The sequence below is a fragment of the Globicephala melas genome, chromosome 10 (assembly GCF_963455315.2).
Source record: "Globicephala melas chromosome 10, mGloMel1.2, whole genome shotgun sequence".
In the NCBI taxonomy this organism is placed as follows: domain Eukaryota; kingdom Metazoa; phylum Chordata; class Mammalia; order Artiodactyla; family Delphinidae; genus Globicephala; species Globicephala melas.
The window spans coordinates 9,050,832-9,075,903 of record NC_083323.1 but is presented as its reverse complement, the minus strand read 5'-3'; the positions used below and the strand labels follow the sequence as shown (position 1 = coordinate 9,075,903).

At 47.7% G+C, this 25,072-nt stretch overlaps 1 long non-coding RNA gene across 1 annotated transcript; it reads right to left on the bottom strand.

Annotated features, from left to right (window-relative positions):
* Window positions 1-2,343: 2,343 nt before the first annotated feature.
* Window positions 2,344-25,028, bottom strand: LOC115852782 (uncharacterized). The gene is made up of 3 exons (XR_009565477.1): window positions 24,894-25,028; window positions 15,810-15,923; window positions 2,344-3,962 (listed from the first exon to the last, which is right to left on the bottom strand). It is a non-coding gene; the product is annotated as an uncharacterized lncRNA (long non-coding RNA).
* Window positions 25,029-25,072: the final 44 nt, after the last annotated feature.

Here is a 25,072-nt window from a genome sequence, read left to right as displayed (position 1 = left end):
ACCTGGAACACGCTTTATTTGTTCATTAATGTTTAGTAAAAAGTAAAGTCATTACAGATGAAGCCAATGCCCCTCACCTTCACATGTGTGCATGCACGCACACCCCATCGCCACTCCCTTTCCTGGTCCCTTCCCCAACCACACAGGCAGCCAAGATTAGCTTGGCCTCATTCCTTCCGGACCATTCCCATGCTCTTACGTACACATGTTTGCAGGGCGCTGTTTTTAAAGTTAGTGGCCCTCAGCTGCCACAGGATTTATTCAGACTCTGTAAAGTGCCAGACACTGTGCTGGGCCCTAGGAGTTCAACACTGAACCAGGTAGACACCCCTGCCCTTGCAGAGGTGGTCTTCCAGCAGGGGAGATGGACGTTAAACCAACGTGCAAGCAAAAATCTCAACTGTGTGAAGTGCTGAGAGTGTCAGAAGATGCGGTTTAGACCTGGGCCCTTCTGAGCAGATGACCCTTAACCTGAGCTGTCTAGGATGAGCAGGGGTTCGCTGGCAAGAAGGTGGGCTGGTGAGCATTCTGGAGAGGAACTAAAACGCTGTCCTGTCTGGGGAAGAGCTTGAGAGTGGCGGACAACGGAGAGAATGTGGAGGGTACTCGAGTTCCACGGCGCAGGGTCTTGAGGCCTGCGTAGGGGTTTGGTTCAGAGTCAGTGTGTGGAACCCACTGAAGAGCGAGTGACCGTCCCAGTGTGTTCTTTAAAAAGAGCACTCCGGTGGTGAGATGGCAGTCGAGGTTGCTGCCCAGTGTTCAGACAGGAAGGTCACCATGGCGATGAGAAGAGTGGAAGAAGTTTGACGGAGGAGCAGATCAGTAAATAATGGACTGAGTAAGAGGGGTGAGGTGGGTGTGAGAACACCTCCCAAGTACTGGAAGTGCTGGAGGTCAGGCTGGCGGGGAGGAGCAGGTGAGCTTGGCTCTCAGTATGGACCTGTCAGTTATGGTGCTGGCCACGCCCACTCCCCTGCTCTCTGCAAATTCCGCAGTAGTCCCGGCCTGGGAAATAGCCTCTAGGCCTCTGATTGGACAGAGGTGAACACCTGATCCACGGGCCGCCCCTTCACAGGCTGATGTGTCCCAGGGCCTTGGCGCCATGGCTGTTATAAAGCACCGCCCCCCCCGTCCCACCCCACCCTATGACCAAGCCAATCAGGTTGCTTCCCTCGGCGATGGAGCAGAGGGACTGGTCAATCGGGTGGGCAGAGACTCAGGAAAGGGTGCGAGTTCCAGGAGAAAGTGGAGAACCGCAGGTTTCAGCCTACCCAGGTTCTGTCCTGCTTTGCTTTAAGGAGGCCCGAAGGCCGCAACTGCTTGCAATCAGAAGAGCCCCACCACCCCTGGAAGGCCTGCCCTTGAGGCTGCTGTCCCCCCACCCCCAGCCCGGCGTGAGGAAGCGTACCCCTGGGACACAGTGGGGCCGGGCTCCAGCCCGCTAGCTTCTGCTTGACCCCGGGGCTCACCTGTAACAGCCTTTCCCCTCAGTCTTCAAGAAGATTAATGGAATTGTGATCATTTAGTAGTCACACCGTCCTCTATTTGCACTTTCTGTCCTCGTCATCATTATTCCGGTATTCCCTCCACCCTTTACAGTTACCACTTGTCACATATTGCCAAAGGACTTCAAAAATTGACATCGAAGGACTCAGATCTGCCATCTGGGATGGGGGTGGGGGAGGGATTCAGAGGAAAGTGTCTCAGGTGGAGAAGACTGCGCCCCAAAGGGGATGAATAGGACATCACAGTGAAGAGCGTCAGCCTTCCAAGATGACCAGCGCTCCACACTGTGATGTGGGTTTTAGAAAGTTATCACGTGGTGGCCATTCATTGGACTGGAGGGAAGTCTGTAAAAGCCTGAAGGTGTTGTCACAGAGGCAGGACAATTTGCAGAAGTGTGAAAACCCTTGAAAAAAATACTAGTTTTCAGAATCAGGGGCGCTACATAATTTGCAGAGCCCAGTTCAAAATTAAACGCAGGGCCTCTTGTTCAAAAAGCAGTTAAAAAAAAAAATAGTGCAGTTAAAGGTACTAAAATATAAAGATTTTTCCTTTCAAAATATTTTATTACGTTGTTTTTTTTTTTTGCGGTATGCGGGCCTCTCACTGTTGTGGCCTCTCCCGTTGCAGAGCACAGGCTCCGGACGCGCAGGCTCAGCGGCCATGGCTCACGGGCCCAGCCGCTCCGCGGCATGTGGGATCCTCCCAGAATGGGGCACGAACCCGTGTCCCCTGCATCGGCAGGCAGACTCTCAACCACTGCGATACCAGGGAAGCCCATTTTATTACTTATAATGATAAGTAAGAGGTAATAGTGATACATGAGTAACACCATAAACCTAAAATTGAAAAATAAATTTTTTATTGTCATAATTTTATATAATACAATAAATAATAATACCTTGTTAATATGATATCTGATCATTAAACTATTCTGGCTTACTTTTTTGTAAATTCATTTATTAAGTCATCAAAACATACTTTTGTCAACTTCATTTCCATTGACATAATTAAAAGCTATGACAGTCATTCTTGGCAAATGCAAGATCACAAATAATTTTTTATAATTTTTAATTTTGAGGATCTTTCTGCTGATGCAGTTGTTACTGGAGTTGTTAAGAATATTTTATAGGCTGTCACATTAGGAGAAATTTCTGATAAACTACTTCAAAATATATCAAATATTAGTACATCTAGAACTGATGATTCTTGTGGAACAATTTTTCTAAAAAGACTTAACTCTTCATACAAACCAATTTCATATGTCTGAATTTAATTTTATATGTAGTTATACAGTGACATTTTAATGTTTCCCCTAACATTTTCTGTAACTTGTGGAAGTTGTATAAGAAACTGAGTGACTTCATGATTTGTATATAATTTTTTTTTTAATTTGGTTGCGCCAGGTCTCAGTTGAGGCAAGCGGGCTCCTTAGTTGCAGCTCACGGACTCCTTAGTTGTGGCATTAGAACTCTTAGTTGCAGCGTGCATGGGGGATCTAGTTCCCTGACCAGGGTTTGAACTCGGGCCCCCTGCATTGGGAGCGTGGAGTCTTAACCACTGCGCCACCAGGGAAGTCCCTGTATATAATTTTAATAACCTGTTTATACATTTGCTTGCTCTATCTTCGATTACAAGGAAAAATTAATTTTAAATTGCCTTCTTCATTAATAATGAAACTTCAGTGAAAATAGAATTCTTTTCTGAAGAATATGATCTTTAAATTTAATTTGTATTTCTAAGCCTGTGAATACTTGCTTTGCAGTGCTGCAGCGGTTTTTAAAACCAGAGGTTCTAGCTCTAATGAATTCTGATGACTCCCTGATATGCTTTATTGCAACATCCATGTGTATGCTTTAGTTTTGTGATAATTTGCTGACATCTTACTGTGTGAGTGCTGGCAGCTCCTGTCCCAGACTTAGGCCGCAGAGCTTATATTTGTGTAGATGCTACAGAACGGGCTCTTCCATATGCGGTTCCTTCTCTCACCACGGCCTTGGTGGACTGCTACCATCTTCTACTGCTGCCGATCTGGGCTCAGATCCTGGCCCCTTGCAGCCCCACGGTGTCCCAGATTGCCCAGCCAATTGGGTGCACTGGGGTGGCCAGGCCAACTGCTCAGCACCCATACCGCCCACTGCCTGCTGTTCTTTTTTTTTTTTTTTTTTTTCCTGCTGTTCTTGATGGCCAGAGCCTGCTTGCTGCCACCTGGTGTATCTTCTCCGCTCATACACATGCATCAGCATCCCATTCGACTTCTCTTACAAAACAGGTTCAAGTAGGGCTTCCCTGGTGGCGGAGTCCGCCTGCCGATGCAGCGGACATGGGTTCGTTCCCCGGTCCAGGAAGATCCCACATGCTGCGGAGCAGCTGGGCCCGTGAGCCATGGCTGCTGAGCCTGCGCGTCCGGAGACTGTGCTCCGCAATGGGAGAGGCCACAACAGTGAGAGGCCCCCGTACTGCAAAAAAAAAAAGAAAACAAGTTCAATTATTAAGAATTTCAAGATGGCGTATGCTGGCATTAAACCAAAAGCTGGGTCCATTCTGAGAGCAGGGCTCTGTGTGACTGCACAGGTCACATGCCCATGAGTTCAGCCCTGCCCAGAATACTGATTCTGCCCCCCTCTCCATTTCCCCTTTGTTCTATTCTGAATCTTTCTTTTCCTTCTCCTTTTACTCTCTTTGTCAAGTACATAGCTACACTTGACTGTGGGCCTGTAATATTGTGCTAACAGAGGAAATACATATTTGGTCTTCATCCAGTCCCAGTTCCTGGCACAGAGCTCCTAAAATCCTTGGAATTTCTGAATGATATGGGTAAAAGAAATGTCTTTTATTATTCATAATAAGCCCCTTTCAACCACACCTGAGCAGATGTTAATGAGGTGACTTTTGGAAAGCCCCTAAGGATGGGGGATTAGTTCCAGGGGTACCAACCATGTGCTTAGAGGGTTGGAACTTTCAGCCCTACCCCCTGACTTCTGGAGAGATCGGAGGGGCTGCAGGTTGAGTTCAATCACCAACAGTCAATGATTTAATCAATCATGCCTACATCATGAAGCCGCCATAAAACTCCTAACCAAAGGGGTTCCAAGAGCTTGTCGGTTGGTGCTGGGAGGATGGCAGGCCTGAAGAGGGTATGGAAGCCCTGTACCCACTTCCACATGCCTTGCCCTATTCATCTCTTCCATCTGACTGTTCCTGAGATGTATCCTTTTACAATAATAGGTAAAAATAAGTAAAGTACTTTCTGGAGTTCTGTGAGCCATTCTACCAAATTATTGAACACAAAGAGGGGGTCATGGGAACCTCTGATTTATATCTGGTAGGTCAGAAATAGTTTCTGAAGTGAGGGCAGTCTGTGGAACTGATCCCCTAACTTATGGGATGGGACCCTAACTCCTAACTCCAGGTGGATAGTGTCAGAACTGAATAGGGTTCGGTTAGGACACCCAGCTGGTGTCAGAGAATTGGTCAGTGTGGGAGAAGCCCCACACTTTTAGTGTCACAAGTGTGAGTGGGACTAGGTATAGAAGAAAACAGTGTTTACCTGCTGTATAGCCCAGGGAACTCTACGTCACTATGCTGTACAGTAGAAATGAACACAACATTGTAAAACAACTATACCCCGATTAAAAAAAAAAAAAAGAAAACTGTTTTTTTCTTTTAGGGCCAGCGCTATGCTAGGCACTTTGTATTATCTATTTCACTTCTTCAACGCCTATGGATAGAGGCACTAAGCTGATCCCATTCTACTGAGGAGGAGCTGGGTAGAGCCAGGGTCACACTGGGGCAGAGCCTGAAGCCCCATAGTGCACCCAACTTCAAAACCCATGGCTCTGCTGCGCTCTAGAGCCCGCGAGCCACAACTACTGAGCCCGCGTGCCTCGAGCCCGTGCTCCACAACAAGAGAAGCCACTGCAATGAGAAGCCCATGCACCGCAACGCAGAGTAGCTCCCACTCGCTGCAACGAGAGAAAGCCCGCGCGCAGCAACGAAGACCCAACGCAGCCGAAAATAAATAAATAAATTTATAAAAAACAAAAAACCCATGCTCTGGGACTTCCCTGGTGGTCCAGTGGTTAAGACTCCACACTTCTCCTGCAGGGGGCGCGAGTTTGATCCCTGGTTGGGGAACTAAGATCCCGCATGTTGGGCGGTGCGGCCAAAAAAAAAATGCCCTTAGCCACTTTGCTGCTTTTTGTTGAAATATTTTTATACACTTTCAGTAGTTCACATGTCCTTAAAGGCTGTTTTATGCAACAATTCCCCCGGCTCTGAATATTTCTGGATCAGCAAAGGCTTCAGCTTTGGTACCCATCCATCCTCTGGGCTTACCCATCTCTGCTGTCTTCCCAAGCCTGTCCCAATACATGTCCTAGAAACGCTACTTCAAAGGTTTGAGAGAGCTCCGACAAAACCAAAAACCTTTTACTCAAGTTTTTCCAAAGTCTGCAGGCTTTCCAAGTCACATCAATTGGGTGGTGGCATCGGTTGAGCCCTAGCGTCAACATGGCAGACTCCCAGACCCATCCTTGGCCCTTTTCTCAATCCATACTCGCTTCCTGGGTGAGCCCATCTGGTCTGTTGGCTTTAAGCATCCACCGTATACTGACCACTCCCAAGGTGACACCCCCAGCTCAGGTCACTTGCAGATCCAAGCGCCTTTACACGGAGATACCGCGTCGACATCTCCCATTTAACATACTCAAAGCCCAAGTCCTGCTGATGTTCCGCCCTGAAACCCAGACTCCCCAGCTCAGTGAACTCCGTCTTCCACATGTTCAGGGGGAAATCCTCGGCGTGGTCCTCGGTTCCCCTTTCTGTCATATTTCACATCTGATCCATTGGCAAATGCTGTAAGCTCTTCCTAATTCTCCATTTCCCCTGTGGCCCCTAGTCCAAGCCCTTCTCATCGTTCTCCTGCTTCCACCATCATCCCTGCTTCCACCGTGGTCCCCTCCAGTCTGTTCTCAACGCCAGCAGCCAAGATATAACTATTCGATATTATCATAATCACTGCTCCCACTATACGGTGCTATAATATGCCAGAAACTGTTCTAAGTGCTTTCTTTATATTAACTTTATATAATCCTCACAATAGCCATACAGAGTGAGTACTATTATTATCATCATTTTACAGATAATGAAACTGAGGCACAGAGAAATTAAATAACTTGTCCAAGAAGGGAGGGATAAATTTGGAACATGGGGTTAATAGATACACACTACTAAATATAAAATAGATAAACAACAAGGACCTACTGTATAGCACAGGGAACTATATTCAATATCTTGTAGTAACCTATAATGGAAAAGAATCTGGAAAAGAATACATACATACATATATGTATATATACGTATATATATACATAAAACTTATCCAAGGTCACCCAGCTAGAAAATGGTGGAATTGGGAATCTAAAGACCAAAGAATTCTTAATCACTAAGCTTTTAAAATACAGGTTAGAGCTTCCCTGGTGGCACAGTGCTTAAGAATCTGCCTGCCAATGCAGGGGACACGGGTTCGATCCCCGGTCCGGGAAGATCCCACATGCCGTGGAGCAACTAAGCCCGTGCACCACAACTACTGAGCCTGCGCTCTAGAGCCCGTGAGCCACAACTACTGAGCCCGTGCACCACAACTACTGAGGCTGCGCTCTAAAGCCCGTGCTCTGCAGCAAGAGAAGCCACCACAATGAGAAGCCCGCGCACCGCAGCGAAGACCCAATGCAGCCAAAAATAAATAAATTAATTAAAAAATAAAAATAAAAAAAGATAAAATACAGGTTAGCTCATGGTCCTCTTCTGCTTAAGACTCTCCAGAAAGTTTTCCTGTCCTTCTGAGCATAAAAGCCGGAGTCTTTACAATGACCCACATGGCCCCACAGGATCTGCCTCTGCCACTTCTCCCATCACATGTTCTCCAGCCACACTGGCCTCCTCACTGTGTCTTGAACACACCTAGCACGTTCCTGCCTCAGGGCATTTGCACTTGCAGTTTCCTCTGCCTGGAATTCTCTTCCCCACTCCACGTCTCTGCCCACATGACACCTTCTCAATGGCATCTTCCCTAGTCATGCCTTTAAAAACAGCAGTCCCCACCCCCACTTTATTTTCCTCCATAGCACTTTTTACCATTTAACATGTTTGTCTGTTTATTTCTTTACTGTCTGGCTCTCCTCACTGAATGTACGTCTCATGAGAGTAGAGATCTTGTCTTTGCTCTATCCCAAATACAAAAGTACCTGGCATTAAAAAAAAAGAAAGAGAGTGGATATATGTATATATATATATATATATATATATATATATATATATATAACTGATTCACTTTGCTGTACACCTGAAACTGACACAACATTGTAAATCAACTATACTCCAATAAAAATTTAAGAAAAAATGTACCTGGCATAGAGCAGTTAGGTGCTTAATTGGGAACTGTTGAGCTACTGAATTGATCTTCCCACCAAACCTCCACTTTTCTCTGTGTTCACCATCTCAGAAAAAGATGCCATCAGTCTCCAGTTCCCGCCGGGGGTCTTATCCGAGATTTATCCCTCTCTGCAGAAATCCACCCCCGGATCTTATTGACTCAACTTCCTAAATTTTTTTTTTTTTTTGCGGTACGCGGGCCTCTCACTGTTGTGGCCTCTTCCGTTGCGGAGCACAGGCTCCGGACGCACAGGCTCAGCGGCCATGGCTCACGGGCCCAGTCGCTCCGTGGCATGTGGGATCTTCCTGGACCGGGGCACAAACCCGTGTCCCCTGCATCGGCAGGCGGACTCTCAACCACTGCACCACCAGGGAAGCCCCCTAAGTATTTTTTAAACCATCCACTTCCCACCATCCTTCTGCCACTTCCTTGGTTCTGCCCTTTCACAACAGATGCCAGGAATGCATACAGTAATACACTGAGTTTGCATATTTTGAATTTTTCTGTGTCTTCTCCACCCCTGCCTCTCCCCATCCATCCCCAAGTCCTCCCAACCCGGGCCCCAACCTGCTCCTCCTGTCTCAGGAAACCCTCCACCATTGGCCCAGCTGCCCGAGCCAGGCACCCGGGAGGCATCCTCAGCTCCCCTCTCTGCCAATCTAAGGCCATTCTTTCTATTTTACCTATTTGGATATTTTGGAAAACTGCCCATTTCCTTTCCTCCTCATGGCCACCATTCTAGTCCAGGCCACCACGCCTGGACTTTTATTTGGGTTTTCTTAGCAGCCTCTTAGTCCTGGTCTCCCTGCCTGCTGCCTGGCCTGGGGTGATCTTCCAAAAACACAAGTATGATCACGTGACTCTCCCACTTAAGTGAAGCCCTACTCTTTCCCGTGCACCCTCCCTGACTTGCCATCCCCAGCATCCTGCCACATTCAACTTCAGCCATTGCCCAACACCCCGCAACCCACCCCTTGGTCGTGCTGTTCCCTTGGCCTGAAATGCCTTCTCCCTTCTCTGCCTGCCCAATTCCTCTCCCCTCCTAGACCCAGCTCCAAGGTCACTTCCACTGTGAACTCTTCCCTGACCACCCCTTCCCACCTCCCCAGCACTGTGTAATTACCACCTTCCTCACTGGGGGCTCACTCATCCAGTTCTCACGAGCAAGGTCACCCTGGCTGAGATGATTAACAGGTGAAAAAGCAGTTTGGGGGGCCCAAATGGCAAAGGCCTTAGTAAACACCTTCTGTGAATCTGGGACTGTTCCCAGAATCCCAAGGTCAAATGGTAGATGCGTGTGGCATGAGAAGAGGGAAATGGGACTGGGAAAGAGAAGGAGAAGGGACGAGAACCAACATGTTTGGAGCAGATTCTATGTTCTCGTGCTAAAGGCTCTGAAGATGCTACTTCATTTAATCATCATCACATCGCTGGGAGGTAGTAGGGATTTTAAAAACAAAGGAACTGGTGTATAGGATTTCCAAAACTAATAAAGGTAGCATTTCAAAGCCGTGGGGGAAAGAAGAGACTATTCAATAGAAGACTTTAATGTGAAATTGGCTATATACTTGGAAACAATCAAGTTGGACCCCTTACACTGCATTAAAACTCCAAATGGAGTAAACACAACCATTTAAGTGATTATTTATGTGAATTTGGGGTAGGGGAGGTCTTTCTCAGCATAACACAGAAGGCGGCCACCAGAAAGGAAAGTACTAAGAGACTTGACTACGTAAAAGTGTAAACGCTTTAGGTCAACAAATTAAGTTAAAAAGACAATGGAAAACTGGGAAAAATACTTCCTACATGTTACCAGAGAGAAATATAGGTTCCTAATCTAAACAGACAATTCACATAGGAAGAAATTTAAATGGGCCAGAGTTCAATTTTTCTAGTAACCAGAGAAATATAAATTAAATCAAATTGAAGTACCATTTAAAATTTACCAAATTAGGGACTTCCCTGGTGGTGCAGTAGTTAAGAATCCACCTGCCAATGTAGGGGACACGGGTTCGAGCCCTGGTCTGGGAAGATCCCACATGCCACGGAGCAACTAAGCCCGTGTGCCACAACTACTGAGCCTGCACTCTAAAGCCCGCGAGCCACAACTGCTCAAGCCCATGCACCTAAAGCCCGTGCTCCGCAACAAGAGAAGCCACTGCAATGAGAAGCCCATGCACTGCAACAAAGAGTAGCCCCTGCTCGCTGCAACTAGAGAAAGCCCGTGCGCAGCAATGAAGACCCAATGCAGCCAAAATAAATTAATTAATTAAAAAAATAAATTTTACTAAATTATCAAACATTCATTTTAATAAAACGAGAGCGTCATGGGGCGCCATGGGAGAATGCATCATAAAACTGCCAATGAGAGAAACTGTGACAACCGTAAAGGTTATAAACGTCTTTTGCATTCTAGGGCAGCAGAGGGGATCTGTTTACAGAGACGATCGTCCCTTTGTTCTGGATTGTCTTGGAAAGACCACTTTCTTGAGCCCTCTTGGTCAGGCAGCTGTGAAGTAAGAGCTTCCTGCTGTTCTTGGGGACGCCCAAAGACAGCTGCTTTAGACTAAGATGTTAAGTATTCTATTCAGTTATATAAACTGGGTCAGCTAGTTAAAGAACTTTTTCTCCCCCCTTAATCTCGATTTTGGACTGCTCTGTGCAGGAGGGTGTAGGAGAAGGAGGTGAAGCAAGCTTTAGACGGGAGGCCAGGATTTCTTCTCCCCTGGGGTTGGGGGGATGGGGAGGTCTACATGCTGGGCAATAGGGACCCAGTCAAGGGCACTGAGCCCCTGCACAGAGGCCAGTGGGGGCTAAGAAGAAAGCAGGCATGTGGCCCCTGTGAAGAATCCCAGACTGTGGACTTCCAGTTTATTTTTAATTTTTAAATATTTATTTATTTATTTGGCTGTGCTGGGTCTTTAGTTGCGGCCTGTGGACTCTTAGTTACGGCATGTGGGATCTAGTTCCCTGACCAGGGATCGAACCCAGGCCCCCCTGCATTGGGAGCACGGAGTCTTAACCACTGGACCACCAGGGAAGTCCCTGATCTCTGATTTACATCTGTCTTTTGTTCTCCCCAAACCTGCAGCCAGGTTTTGTCAGGTTGGTGGTAGCTGTGTTTTAGGGAATTCAGGGGGGGTGCTGAGCCCAGAGAAGCCATCCTGAGAGCTGAAGCCTGGAGATGTCACCAGATGGCAGGAGGTTACCCATTTCTGGGGAGAAGGGCAGTGGTCCAGAGGAAGGGAGGTGGCCGAGGTGACGAGTGGCAACCAGGTCAGAGCAGGAAACAGAAAGCATGGCTTGGAAGTCACTGGCAAAGTGAGCCTTGGAAGGCGTGGTCTCCCGGGCTGACGCTTAGGTGATTTTCACTTCAGTATTAGAGAGCAGAGTGGCCCAGGGGATGCAGAATCCCAGGACCCCTGGCTGCAGGTTGGAGGCAGGAGAACAAGCCCTTTTATATGCTGGGTGACTGGAAACTGCACCTGCAAACTGGAAGACAATTTTCCAATTGCAGCAAAACCTTTTAAAAATGTGCATCTTCTGACCCGACAAAACCATTTCCGGGAGTTTATCAGAAGGTCAAAGAAAGGTAACTGTACAGCAGGGATCTGTGAACCTGGATGGGGAACAAAAACACGACACCTTTATTTCCAGGAACGTCTCGATGAAATTTAGCACTTCCTTCACTTACAAATATAGGCAGCAAACCACAGTAGAATTAGCCATACCTGTGGCTTTGCTGTCAACAGAAATCACAGCGTTGCAGAAATCAGAGCGTCGGCCACTCATCACCATTTCAGAGTTCCATCATTATTAGCCCCACTATGGGATCTTGCTATTAAATGCATTCATAAGAAGCACAGCCATAAGTACAACCCATTTTCTTTTGTTTCATAAGACTATTTTTTAGAGCAGGTTCAGGTTTACGTAAAAGTTGAGTGGTGATCATTTTGAAATGTACAGAAATATCGAATCACTCTGCTGTGCACCAAGAACTAACATAGTATTGTAGGTCATTATATTTCAAAAACAACTGAACAAACTCATAGAAAAAGAGATCAGATTTGTGGCAGGGGTGGGGGGGTGGGGAAAGGGGGAATTGGATGAAGGTGGTCAAAAGTACAAACTTCCAGTTATAAGATAAATAAGTACTAGGGATGTAATGCACAACCTGATAAATATAATGAATGCTGCTGTATGTTACATATCAAAAGTTTTGAAGGAAGTAAATCCTAAGAGTTCTCATCACAAGGAAAACAACTTTTTTCTATTTTTTTAAATTTTGTATCTATATGAGACGATGGATATTCACTAAACTTACTGGGGTCATCATTTCATGATGTATGTTAGTCAAATCACTATGTTGTACACTTTAAACTTATACAGTGCTGTGCGTCAGTAATATCTCAGTAAAACCGACAGAAAATAAAATTGAGCAGGAGGGAATTCCCTGGTGACCCAGTGGTTAGGACTTGGCGCTTTCACTGCCAAGGGCCCGGGTTCAATCCCAGGTTGGGGAACTAAGATCCCACAAGCCACGCTGCGTGGCCAAAAAAAAAAAAAAAAAAAAAAAAAAAAAAATTAAAATTGAGCAGGAAGGGACTTCCCTGGTGGTGCAGTGGTTAAGAATCCGCCTGCCAATGCAGGGGACACGGGTACGAGCCCTGGTCCGGGAAGATCCCACATGCCACGGAGCAACTAAGCCCATTAGCCGTAACTACCAAGCGTGTGCTCTAGAGCCTGTGAGCCACAACTACTGAGCCCGCGCGCCTCAACAAAGAGTAGACCCCGCTCGCCACAACTAGAGAAAGCCCGTGTGCAGCAACGAATTCCCAACGCAGCCAAAAATAAATAAATAAAAATTTTAAAAAGTGTTAACAAAAATTGGGCTTCCTTGGTGGCGCAGTGGTTGAGAGTCCGCCTGCCGATGCAGGGGACACGGGTTCGTGCCCCGGTCTGGGAAGATCTCACATGCCGCGGAGCGGCTGGGCCCGTGAGCCATGGCCGTTGAGCCTGCATGTCCGGAGCCTGTGCTCCGCAACGGGAGAGGCCACAACAGTGAGAGGCCCGCGTACCGGGGAAAAAAAAGAAAAAATAAAATAAAAAATTGAGCAGGAAATACAGAAAGTTCCCACATACTTCTCATCTCACTGCCCCCAGAGTTTACCCTATTATTAATGTCCTGCATTACTGATACATTTGTCACCATTGTTAAACCAATAATGATGCATTATTATTACTACTTTGAAAAAATTTGTTTTGTTGAAGTACAGTTGTGTTAATTTCTACTGTACAGCAAAGTGATTCAGTTATACATATATATATTCTTTTTTATATTCTTTTCCATTATGGTTTATCACAGGATATCGAATATAGTTCCCTGCTCTGTACAGTAGGACCTTGTTGTTTACCCATTCTATATATAATAGTTTTCATCTGCTAACCCCAAACTCCCAATCCCTCCCTCCCCCATCCCCCTTCTCCCTTGGCAACCACAAGTCTGTTCTCTATGTCTGTGTGTCTGTTTCTGTTTCATAGATAAGTTCATTTGTGTTATATTTTAGATTCCACATATAAGTGATATAAAATGGTATTTATCTTTCTCTTCCTGACTTACTTCACTTAGTATGCTAATCTCTAGGCCCATCCATGTTGCTGCAAATGGCATTATTTCAATCTTTTTTATGGCTGAGTAGTATTTCATTGTATATATGAATGATACATTATGCTTAACTAAAGTCCACAGTTTACATCAGGGTTCACTCTTTATGTTGCACATTCTATGGGTTTTGACAAATGCATAATGTCACGTATCCACCATTACAGTACCATATAGAATATTTGCATTGCCCTAGAAATGCCCTGTGCTTCACCTATTCCTCCCTTCCTCTCTCTTCCTGAACCCCTGGAACCACTGATTTTTTACTGTGTCTAGTTCTGCCTTTTCCAGAATGTCATATAGCTGGTATCATACAGTACGTGGCCTTTTCAGACTGGCTTCGTTACTTAACAATATGCAGTTAAGGTTACCCCACGTCTTTTCATGAAGCTTAATAGCTCTTTTTTTTTTTTTTTGGCCGTGCTGTGTGGCTTGCAGGATCTTAATTCCTTGACTGGGGATTGAACCCCCGGCCACAGCAGTGAAAAGTGCAGAGTCCTAACCACTGGAACGCCAGGGAAGTCCCAATAGCTCATTTCTTTTTATCTCTGATAATATTTCCTTGTCTGGATTCCCACAGTTCTTTATCCATTCATCTACTGAAGGATATCTTGGTTGCTTCAGTTTTGGCAATCATGAATAAAGCTTCTATAAATATCCACGTGCAGGTTTTTGTGTGGATGTAATTTTCAACTCATTTAGATAAATACTAAGGTGCGCAATTACTGGATCATATTGTGAAACTATGTTTAACTCTGTAAGAAACCACCAAACTGTCTTCCAAAGTGTCTGTGCCGTTTCGCATTCCCACCAGCAATGAAGGAAAATTCCTCTTGTTCTACATCCTTGCGAGCATTTGGTGGTGTCAGTGTTTTGGATTTTAGACATTCTAATAAGTATGTAGTGGTAACTCATTGTTGTTTAATTTGCAGTTCCCCAAAGACATGTGGAGCATCTTTTCACATGCTTATTTGCCATTTCTGCTCCAGGTTTAATCATAAGCTTAGGTGATGCTTTCTGTAGGAAGACTATCCTCCCCCACTGTTATCAGTTAGCCTTTGCTGTGTAACAGACTATTCCAAAACTCAGTCGTTTATTTATTTATTTTTAATATTTATTTCTATTTATTTATTTGGTTGTGCCGGGTCTTAGTTGCGGCAGGCGGGCTGCTTAGTTGAGGCTCCAGGGCTCCTTAGTTGCAGCACGTGGGCTCCTTAGTTGTGGCATGCGAACTTTTAGTTGCAGCATGCATGCGGGACCTAGTTCCCTGACAAGGGATCGAACCCGGGCCCCCTGCCTTGGGAGTGCGGAGTCTTAGCCACTGCTCCACCAGGGAAGTCCCAAAACTCAGTGGTTTAAAATAAACTCACACTTCTGTGGGTGTTGCGGGGTTCAGCTGATCGCGGCTGGGCGGGGCTGGGTGGGGCTGGGTGCTTCAGGCCACAGCCAGCCTGAAGACCCGTGGGCTGCTCTGTTCCATGGGTCTCACACCTTCTTTGGACCGCTGTAGCCCAATTTTAAAACATATTTTGATAAATGTGTTTCAGGATAATTGGTTTCCTTTGCAAACTTTGGTATATTATTTTATGCGTTTTAAAATATTATTTTTGGGGGGTGACAGGCTTCTCCTGGTGGCCAGGGGCTCTCTTGCACAGAGAAGGTTAAGAAATCTTGGTCTACAGGGATACACCATGCAACCTGGAGTTGAATCCTGAGGAGCAGGAAACAACCAAGACATCATGCAAGGGAAACTGGTTAATTAATCCTGGTTGTATCTTTACAATGGAATACCATGAGGGAAATAAGAACTTTATTGTAGAAGAATAATGAAATAAAACATTAAAATTATATTCAGTGGAAAAAACAGGTTATAAAATAATATGTACAGTGCTATCCAACTGCTTCCCTGCACCCCTGGTACCTACTGACCTGCTTTTGGTGACTACAGTTTTGCCTAAGAACTACTCATTAAAGAAAATAAACAATTGATGAGATGTTTAGAGAAGTTAGCTGAATTCCCTAAGGTTGGGCACCTCCTCCGGGAAGCCTTTTGGATTCTCCATCCTCTTTATTCCTCCCCGCCCCCACCCCATCCAGCATGTCTGTCCTTCTACGCCAAACCCAGGGTGTGTTTTTACTAATCACTGATTCAGGTTCATCTCTCTCTCTCCATTTGCTTCTCAAGGGCAGGGGCTCCATGTTACTTACCTTTCAACCTCCAGCACCTTCTATAGCAGCAACAAGGCCATTTATGGAGAACTCATTGGGTGCCGGGTGCATGCAAAACTCCTCACCGATGTCTATTCTATCTTCCCAGCAATCCTGAAAAGAGGATGGTAAAATTCCTTCCATTTAACTGATGAGACAAAGAAACCTCAGAGAGGTTAAGCAACTCATCTGAGGTCACACAGTAAAGGGCTGAGCTGGGACTTGAACCAGGTCTGTCTGAGTCCAGAGTCGTGCATATACCGCCCTCTCTAAGGGTCTGATGCACGGTAGGTGCTAGGTAGGTATTTGTTGAATGAGTGGCTGGATGGAGGGCCACGCAGCTAGCAGTGTTCTAGCTGAGACTCAAACACCGGTCCTGCTTTTTCCATAGCCCTCTGGATGCTCAGGAAAGACACCTTTTGCCCTTTTCTTTGTCAGTTCTGACCGTCTTCCAGCAAACTCCCCTTCCTTTGGGCTCCTGAAGCCTGGGGTGGGCACTGGGGGTCTGGGGTGCTCAGGGAGGGGTCTGGAGCACCGGAAAGGAGAGGCCTTGTCTCCAGGAGCTGCCAGGTGGGGGAACAGCCTGCCTGGCAGATGGGCAGCCTGGTGGCACCGGGCTGGACTCAAGGAGGACCTGCTTCCCTTGGATGGCTCGGAAGACAGGAGTCTCCACAGACAGAGCTGAGGGGCAGATGCAGGAGGGAGGTCACGACTGGGCCCTGGGGGTGGCTGGCCAGAGGAGTCCCCCGCACAGATATCCTCCAGAGGGTTGAGCCACAGGAGGCAGGGACAGGAGCCACAGGACATGGTGCTGTCCGCGAGCACCCGGCCATGGTCAGGAGCTGGAACTGAGCTGGGGAAGGATCCCAGCCTCGGTCATGCTGCTGGCTGGGGGCCGGGGCACATTCCTGCCGGAGTCGGCTTCCTCTTGTCACGCTGGGCCATTTCCAGGGGTTGGCAGGGACCAGAGGAAGTCAGATCCACCCGGGGCTCCAAGGGGCCTGCGTTCACATCCTGGCTCTGCCACATTCTAGCTGTCACTTCAACTCCCCGGGCCTCAGTCTCCCTCTCCGTAATAAGAGCACCAGTTTGGACATCTTTGCATACATTCCCCCGCGTGTTGTGAACCCACGACAACACTGTGAAGTGGGTATTACGGCTCCACTTTAGAGAGGAATTCACACCGTCATATCGGATTAGAGGCCCACCTGACTCCAGTATGACCACATATTAACATATTACATCTGGGACTTCCCTGGCGGTCCAGTGGTTACGACTTCGTGCTTCCACTGCAGGGGGCGTGGGTTCGATCCCTGATTGGGGAACTAAGATCCCACATGCCAGGCAGCACGGCCAAAACAAAACAAAACAAAACATATTACAGCTGCAACGACCTATTTTCAAATAAGGTCACATTCTGAGGTACTGGAGATTAGGACTTCATGAATCTGGGGGGGACACGATTCAACCCATAACAACACTGTCATGAAGTAGGGGGTCACAAAGACAGCCCTTGAAGCAAAGGAGCTCCACTGCTTCCTAGCTGTGTGACCTTGGGCAAGTGACCTAACTTCTCTGGGCTTCATTTTTCATGACTGTAAAATAGGGATTGTGCATATCACTGACAGACGGCTCCAGCTGCTGCCTTTCCAGATCCACCCTCATGTTCCTGCCGAGGTTGCAGGAATGGACTGCTCCTAACTAGTGACTGAGCAGAGGGGAGCTAACTCGGGCTGGTCCCCACGAGACACAGTACGCCTTTAACCAGGACTCTCCAGGTCACCTGACTGACACTTTCCTATGACTGCACTACCTACCATCTGAGACCCTTCTTACTCAACCCCCCGCCCCCCTGCCACCCCCAGGAGTCAGACCTTCAGACCTTCATCATGGTCTGATGGCATATCCCAGACAGGGCTAATAGTAACACATTCCACGCGAGTGGTTATGACAACCCTGCACACGAAGTAATATGTGTAAAGCACTGAGAAAAGTGCTTGGCACTTGGTACGTGCTCAATAAAAGTTCATTCATTCACAAAGCATTTATTTAGTGTCTGCTATGTGCGAAACACTGGGGTTGCAGAGATGACTAAAACCTAGTCCCGGCTTTCAAAGAGGTCACAGCATCTTTGAAGAGGTAAACCAAAGTGAAGATAGCAGTAGTGCACAGAGAAATTGAGAGCACGACATGGTGGTGAGCATTCTGGAAATGATCTTAAAGGAGTAATTCAGGGGAAAGTAAAGCTGTGAACGTGAGGATGCCTGGGGCTTTCTCCACCACCCACAATCCACCCCGCGCCCAGGAATCACAGAGATCAGAACGATCAGCCTCAAATCCAGATCTGATCACATCCTTCCCCAGCTGCCAGGCACCTGGAGGCCCCCAGACACTTACGGATCACGAAGCACCGCTGGTCCTGCCCCTGCCTCTGCTCCAGCTTTGGCTCAGCCTCACCAACACTGAAGCCAGACAGACCATCGCTTCAGGCGTTAGCTGCCACCTTTCTTTCTCTACCAGTTGTATACTCTTGCAGGTACCTCTGCCTGGAACACCCTTCCCTTCCATATCATTTGACCACCTCCTATGTATCCTTCAGGTCTCAGCTAAGATGTCACTTCCTCTGGGAAGCCTTCCCTGATTTCCTAAGTCAGAGGAGGTGGCCCTCTTCTGGGTCCCCTAGCCCCATGCTAGCCCTGTCACACTGCTCTGCCAGGGTCTGGTTCCTTGTCTGTTTCCTTGCAGGACTGTGAGTTCCTTCAGGGCAGGAACTGTGTTTACATTTCTATTTTTAATTTTTTATGAAAAATTTCAAACATACACAAAAAAGGGAGAGAACAGCACCATAAAATCCCATTCACGCATCACCCCAGATTATACTGATTTTGTCCCACTGGTTCTCTCTCTCTCCCCTTGTTTTCTTTTGCCCTTTGCTGCAATTGTAAAGCAAATCCTTCCCTCCCCCCCGCCATGTATCTCACAGTGCTTCTCTAAGAAATTGAATGAATGGTTTTCAATCATATGAATGACTGCTGCCAAGCTGTTTATAATAGCCTCCAGCTGGAAACACGCTTATCAGCTACCGTTTGAAAATGAGGGGGTGCTCAGAGGACTCTGATGCATCCTTTCAGATGGCCAGTATGAAGACCACACAGCCCCATGGCAAAATGCTTGTGACCAAGAAAAGCCCAGAGAGGCAGAGAGCCCAGCCCAAGGTGGTCTCTGCATTCTCTTTTGGCAACCGGGCCAAAATATCTGCCTGGGTTCCCAGCCAGAATGGAGAAGGCAGAAAGGAAGGTGGGGATGAGGGTGGTGGGATGTGGGCGAATCTGCTATTCTCTCTTCCAAGTATTTTCAGCGTCTTTAACAGCACCTTTCCAAGCTGTTACCTGCAAGCCAGATTCGCTGCAGGGCTGTGTGTGAGGCTGAACAAAGGACTGATGGCACCTGCTGGCTCCATGGGGAGCTTGCTGGAGCCAGGGAAAGCCTTGCTGAAGATCTCATGACAAAGGGCGGATCCAACCCCCAGGCACAGCCCTTCTCAGCTCCCAGAAGGTGGCCACCGAGCTGCACGGCTGTTTGTTCTGCATGGCTGTTTGTTCTTCTGCTGTTGGGGGTTTGGAAAGGCCACGGTGTGGTGGCATGGAGTTACCTGATGTCCCGGGCCATGTGTGTGCTTCACCGCGCATCGGGGCCCTTGTCCCTGCCAGGTGGCTTGCCCACCTGGGCACCTGGAGCTTGCTCTGGCCGTTTAAACAGTTATCAAGGTCAGCAGTTGTGACATCTTTGTTCCTTGGCAGAAGCATGACTTGGACTGCTGGCAAACTCTGACCCACAGGGTTGTCCTGGGGAAAACAGGATCCACTTTACAGCTTGGTTCCCAGCCACGGTGACCCCAGAAAAGGGGGCCTGTCCCCAGCGGACTTCCTTGGATCCACCCCTACCCCTTGGGAGCTCAGTGTCCTGCAAACAGGAGGCGCTGAGTTAATGCTTGTTCTCCCAAATGCCATGCTGAGCCCAGCGTCCTTTTGCTCCCTGGAAGATCAGACTCGAGGAATTTTGGAAAAAGGACCCATCATGGTGCATTGGTTAGGGGGTCAGGGGTGGAAAGAGGCATTGGGGGGTTATCTAGAAGCCCCAAGTCTAGTCCCAGCTCCCCTGTAAGTCACTTGGGGACCTTGGGACTGCCTGTCCCCCACTTGCCTCATCTACCAATGTATCCATTCATCTCTGACTCTTCAATCAATTTGATGCCACACACGGTCACTGAGAAGCTTCCCCAGGGCCTACGAGGAGACCCAGAGCTGAAATGCCATAGTTCCTGTCCTCGGAAAGGTCACTCCAAACAATAACTGTGTTTTTTTTTTTTTTTTTTTTTTTTTGCGGTACATGGGCCTCTCATTGCCGTGGCCTCTCCCGTTGCGGAGCACAGGCTCCGGACGCGCAGGCTCAGCGGCCATGGCTCACGGGCCCAGCCACTCCGCGGCATGTGGGATCTTCCCGGACCGGGGCACGAACCCGTGTCCCCTGCATCGGCAGGTGGACTCCCAACCACTGCGCCACCAGGGAAGCCCTGTGGTTTTAAATGATCAAAAAATGACTGAGGGAGTGATTCTTGGTGAGGGAATTGATGAGGTTCAGGGCAGGCCACCTCCAAACATGCCACTCTGGCATACTGATTATTTTGAATTAAAGTTTCTTGGGAAACAGCCAGTGCGAGAACATGCTTACCCTCCTTTGTCCCCCTGAAAAAGCAGGACATAAATCTCCCATGTGAAGATACCCTCTACCAGGAGGAGAGGAGGCATCCTCATTGCCAGAGATAGCGAATTCAAGGTCTCAAGGCCAAGAAGGCTGTATAAACAAACTTTGTTACTTCTTCATTAATTTGCTACCCCAAGCAAAAAGGCTTCCGTGTTGTCAAATCTTCACAAGTAATTGTTTCTTTGCCTACAAGGTATAAAAGCTGCCTGCTTTAGTCACTTCTTTGAGCTTCATATGTTTGGGGCTCCTGGACGTTCGAAATTAAATTTGATTGTTTTTCTCCTGTTGATCTGTCTTATGCCAATTTAATTATATTAGACCAGCCAAAGAGAACCTAGAAGGGCAGAGGGAAATTTTTCCTCCCCTACAGGATCAAGAAAAATGTCAAGGGCTTTCATTCGCTAAGGGTCTTGAAGATGGAGCAGAAGTTCACTGGGCAGGCAAGTGTGGGAACCACAGGGACAAAGACGGAGGCAGGAAACACGTGGCTGTCTGAGAAACTTGAAGAAGTTATGCCGAGGCTTAGCTGGGAAGGGCCTTGGCGGGTCTGCTTACTTCACTGGTTGCCAGGAAAGGCCTTGGTGTCTCCTACTAATGTGTTTTTACCCACAACAGCAGGACACTTTTTTTTTTTTTTAATTTTGTTTATTTGTTTTTGGCTGCGTTGGGTCTTCATTGCTGCGCACAGGCTTTCTCTAGTTGTGGCGAGCAGGCGCTACTCTTTGTTGCGGTGCACAGGCTTCTCATTGCGGTGGCTTCTTTTGTTGCGGAGCACGGGTTCTAGGCGCACAGGCTTCAGTAGTTGTGGCACGCGGGCTCAGTAGTTGTGGCTTGCGGGCTCTAGAGCGCAGGCTCAGTAGCTGTGGCACACGGGCTTAGTTGCTCCACGGCATGTGGGATCTTCGCGGATTCTTTTTTTTTTTTTTTTTTTTTGCGTTACGCGGGCCTCTCACTGCTGTGGCCTCTCCCGTTGCGGAGCACAGGCTCCAGACGCGCAGGCTCAGCGGCCATGGCTCACGGGCCCAGCCGCTTCGCGGCATGTGGGATCTTCCCAGACCGGGGCACGAACCCATGTCCCCTGCATCGGCAGGCAGACTCTCAACCACTGCGCCACCAGGGAAGCCCTGGCAGGCGGATTCTTAACCACTGTGCCACCAGGGAAGTCCCAGCAGGACATTTCTGACACCGAGTGTGTGGTTCCCCCAGCCAGCAATTCTCCAGCTCTCTGCAGACACCAATGGGGTGCCCTGTAATTTAATTCATTCTAATGCTAAGTGCCTGGAGTCAGTGCAGACCCCACAGGTTAAGGGCCGAGTACACAAGACCGTCCCCCTCTTCAGTTGCAAGTAGAGATTCCTCAGGTTACCCACATTTCTGTACAATTTGGCTACAAATCAGGGATTCCCTCCACCCCCTCCTCACCTTTCATAATTTGCTATAACAGCTCACATAACTCAGGGAAACACCTTACTTCTGCCGGTTTATTACAAAGGATACAAACAGCTACATGAAGAGGTACATAGGGTAAGATCTGGTAGGGTCCACAGAGAACAGAGCTTCTGTCCCCATGGAGTTTGGGGTGTACCACGCTCCCAGGAAGTGCATGCACTCACAACTCAGAAGCTCTCCAAACCCCTTCGTTTAGGGTTTTTATGGAGGTTCCATTACATAGGCATGAATGATGAAATCACTGGCCACTGGTGATTAACTCAATTTCCAGCCCCTCTCCCCTCCCTGGGGCAGGGGAGGGGGGACTGAAAGTTCCAATCCTCTAATCACAAGGTTGGTCCCTCTGCGATTAACCCCCAACCTGAAGTTATCTAGGGGCCTCCTGACACCAGTCATTCATTAACCGTAAACTCCAGTACAGTGGAAAGCTGCTTGTTACGAAAAACAAAAGATGCTCCTATCACCTCTGTCAGGAAATTTCAAAACCCTTTCAGAAGCTCTGTGCTAGGAACTGGGACGAAGACGAAATATACATGTCTTACTATATTACAACATTGCAGAGTCAGACCTGAGTTCAAAATCCTGACATTTCTATGTTGGATGACTTGCTGAATTGGAGTTTCCTGCTTTATAAATTAGGAGATTACAATACCTATCTCACCAGGTTGGAGTGAGAAGTAAATAAGTGTATGATGAAAAAACATCCAACAAGTTCCTGGCATCCAGTAGATGCTCAATGCATGTTTATTCTCTTTTAAAAAATTAAAGTTTACTCTGAATGTAATAAACATCAGCACCTACCACAGGTCAGGTCTCCCCGTGGCATCTCATTGAATCCTTGCAGTCATTCTGTCAGGTAGATTATCACTCTCATTCTACAGAGGAGGATACTGAGGCTCAGAGAGGGCAGGTGGCTTGTTCAAGGTCACACAGGCGACAGGATATGGAGCCGGAATTAGAATGGAGTGGGCTGGACTCCAAATCTTAATTCTTTCCAGACTCTTCCTCAACAGACAAACCACCAGGCCTCAGCAACCCCGTTCATGGCAGAGACTGCACGTAAGCTCCTGGTATCCATTTCCCAATCTTTTTTCGGTAACAGAAACTGTAGTTGGTCACTTTGTAGCTCAGTCCAAAGCCTTCATTTCCTGACCTCCCTTTCAGTGAGATATGGCCATGGGGCTAGGTTACTGCCATTCAGATGTAAGGAGAAGCATCATGAGGAACCTCTGAAGTCTCCTTAAAAGGGAAGGGAGATTGCTTGCAAGTAAATGTTGATTTGAAAAAAAAAAAAAAAGGAGGAGGAAGCAAATGCCATCTTCCTACCTTTCTCTTTCCTTCCTGCTGGATGAACTCAGACTAAATGACTGGAGCTCAAGCAGTCATCTTGGGCCATGTGAAGCTGTGCTGGTAGGACAGCAAGATGGTGAATCACCGTCCCAGTCCTAGACTGCCTCCCTCTTCCCTCTTCTGAATATCAGCTCTTCTCTATTAAGCCTTTACTTCAGCATTTAAACAGGCTCAAGTTTCTCCCAACCTAAAAGAAAAAACTCTTCTCAAACCCATGTTCCCTCCCACCAACTGGGAAGAACCACCTATTCTCAAGGTTTTTGTGTCTCCATTTCCCAGCCATTCCTCAACTCACTGCATCTGGGTTTCTGTCCTACCATTCCATCCGAATTGCCTGGGCCAAGGGCCTCCGGACAGCTAAATCTAACAGGCTTTCTTCGGTTACTTTCTAACTGGATCTCTCAGAAGCATGTCATGTTGCTCCCCATGCCCCCCTCATCTTGGGTTCTGTGCCACCTCTGCTCCCCCTGCCTCTCTAGCTGCTTACTCTCTGTTGGCTTTGCTTACTAACCCGCTGCTCTGAGCTCTAGTCTTCTCTGTCTAAGGAATGATCTGACTTCTTTTCTTGCATGTCTCAAAAGCAACTCAAACTCAACATATCCAGGGAATTCCCTGGCGGTCCAGTGGTTAGGACTCCGCGCTTTCACTGCCGAGGGCCGGGGTTCAATCCCTGGTCGGGCAACTAAGATCCCACAAGCCACGCTGCGCAGCCAGAAAAACCCAACATGTCGAAAATGAACATTCTCCCTCTCCTCAGACCTAGCTGTTCTTGCCAGAAATCTGGGAGAATCTTTGACACATCTCTTCCCATCATCACCCACAACCAATCCATGGTCAAGCCCTGACGATTTCATCTCCTAAATAAAGTTCACCGCCATCAGCTGACACAAACCACTCTAGGGACTGTTGCCTGGATCCAGTACAACATTCTCCTAATTGGTCTTTCTGTCTCCACGCCAATCCTCTTCTAAACACCAATTTTGTACACAGTAGTCAAAGGGATCTTTCTACCAACAGGGTCATGTCAATGGCTTGCTCAGAAGTCAACAACTTTCCTTTGTCCTCCAGACAAATAGCCCAACTCCTGCCCGGGGCTAGCGAGGTCAGAGCCTGCCCCCTACCCCCTTCATCTCACTCCCCCTGCATCTCTGTTCCAGCCACAGCGGCCTTCGGTGACACCCATGCTTCCTGAACCCACCCGCTCCCTTTCCTCGTGCCTTGTGCACTAGCTGTCCCCTCCAGCCCTTCCTTGTCGCCAGTTACCTGCCACACTGCCACGCCTGCCACATGCATAAACTCCCTTCCCAGTAAGCAGCAGCATTCGAAATGACTTACGCATGTAAATGTTGTCCTTCCCAATTAACATGTTAGCTTTTGGAGGGCCTGTCTTGCTTGCTGCTTCACCCCAAAGGGCCAGGCACAGTCACCCAATGAATATTTATTGAGTGAATGAATAATTCGCCCTCTCCCGCCCCCATAGTGCTCATAAAGTACCCTAATCCAGGGTCTTAGGAGCCCCACCTGAAAGGGATCCTGAAGAAAGTTCTGTAAATAAAGATGAAGAGGGGCTACTACATAAGGAAGTCGTCCTTCCCTTTCTTTTACGGGAGAAAGGGTGGAAGAGCGCGCCTGCGCACTCGCTTCCCTACGGCCGCATCCTACTTCGGCCGTAGGGTGGCGCTGGGCTCAAGCTTCCTGGT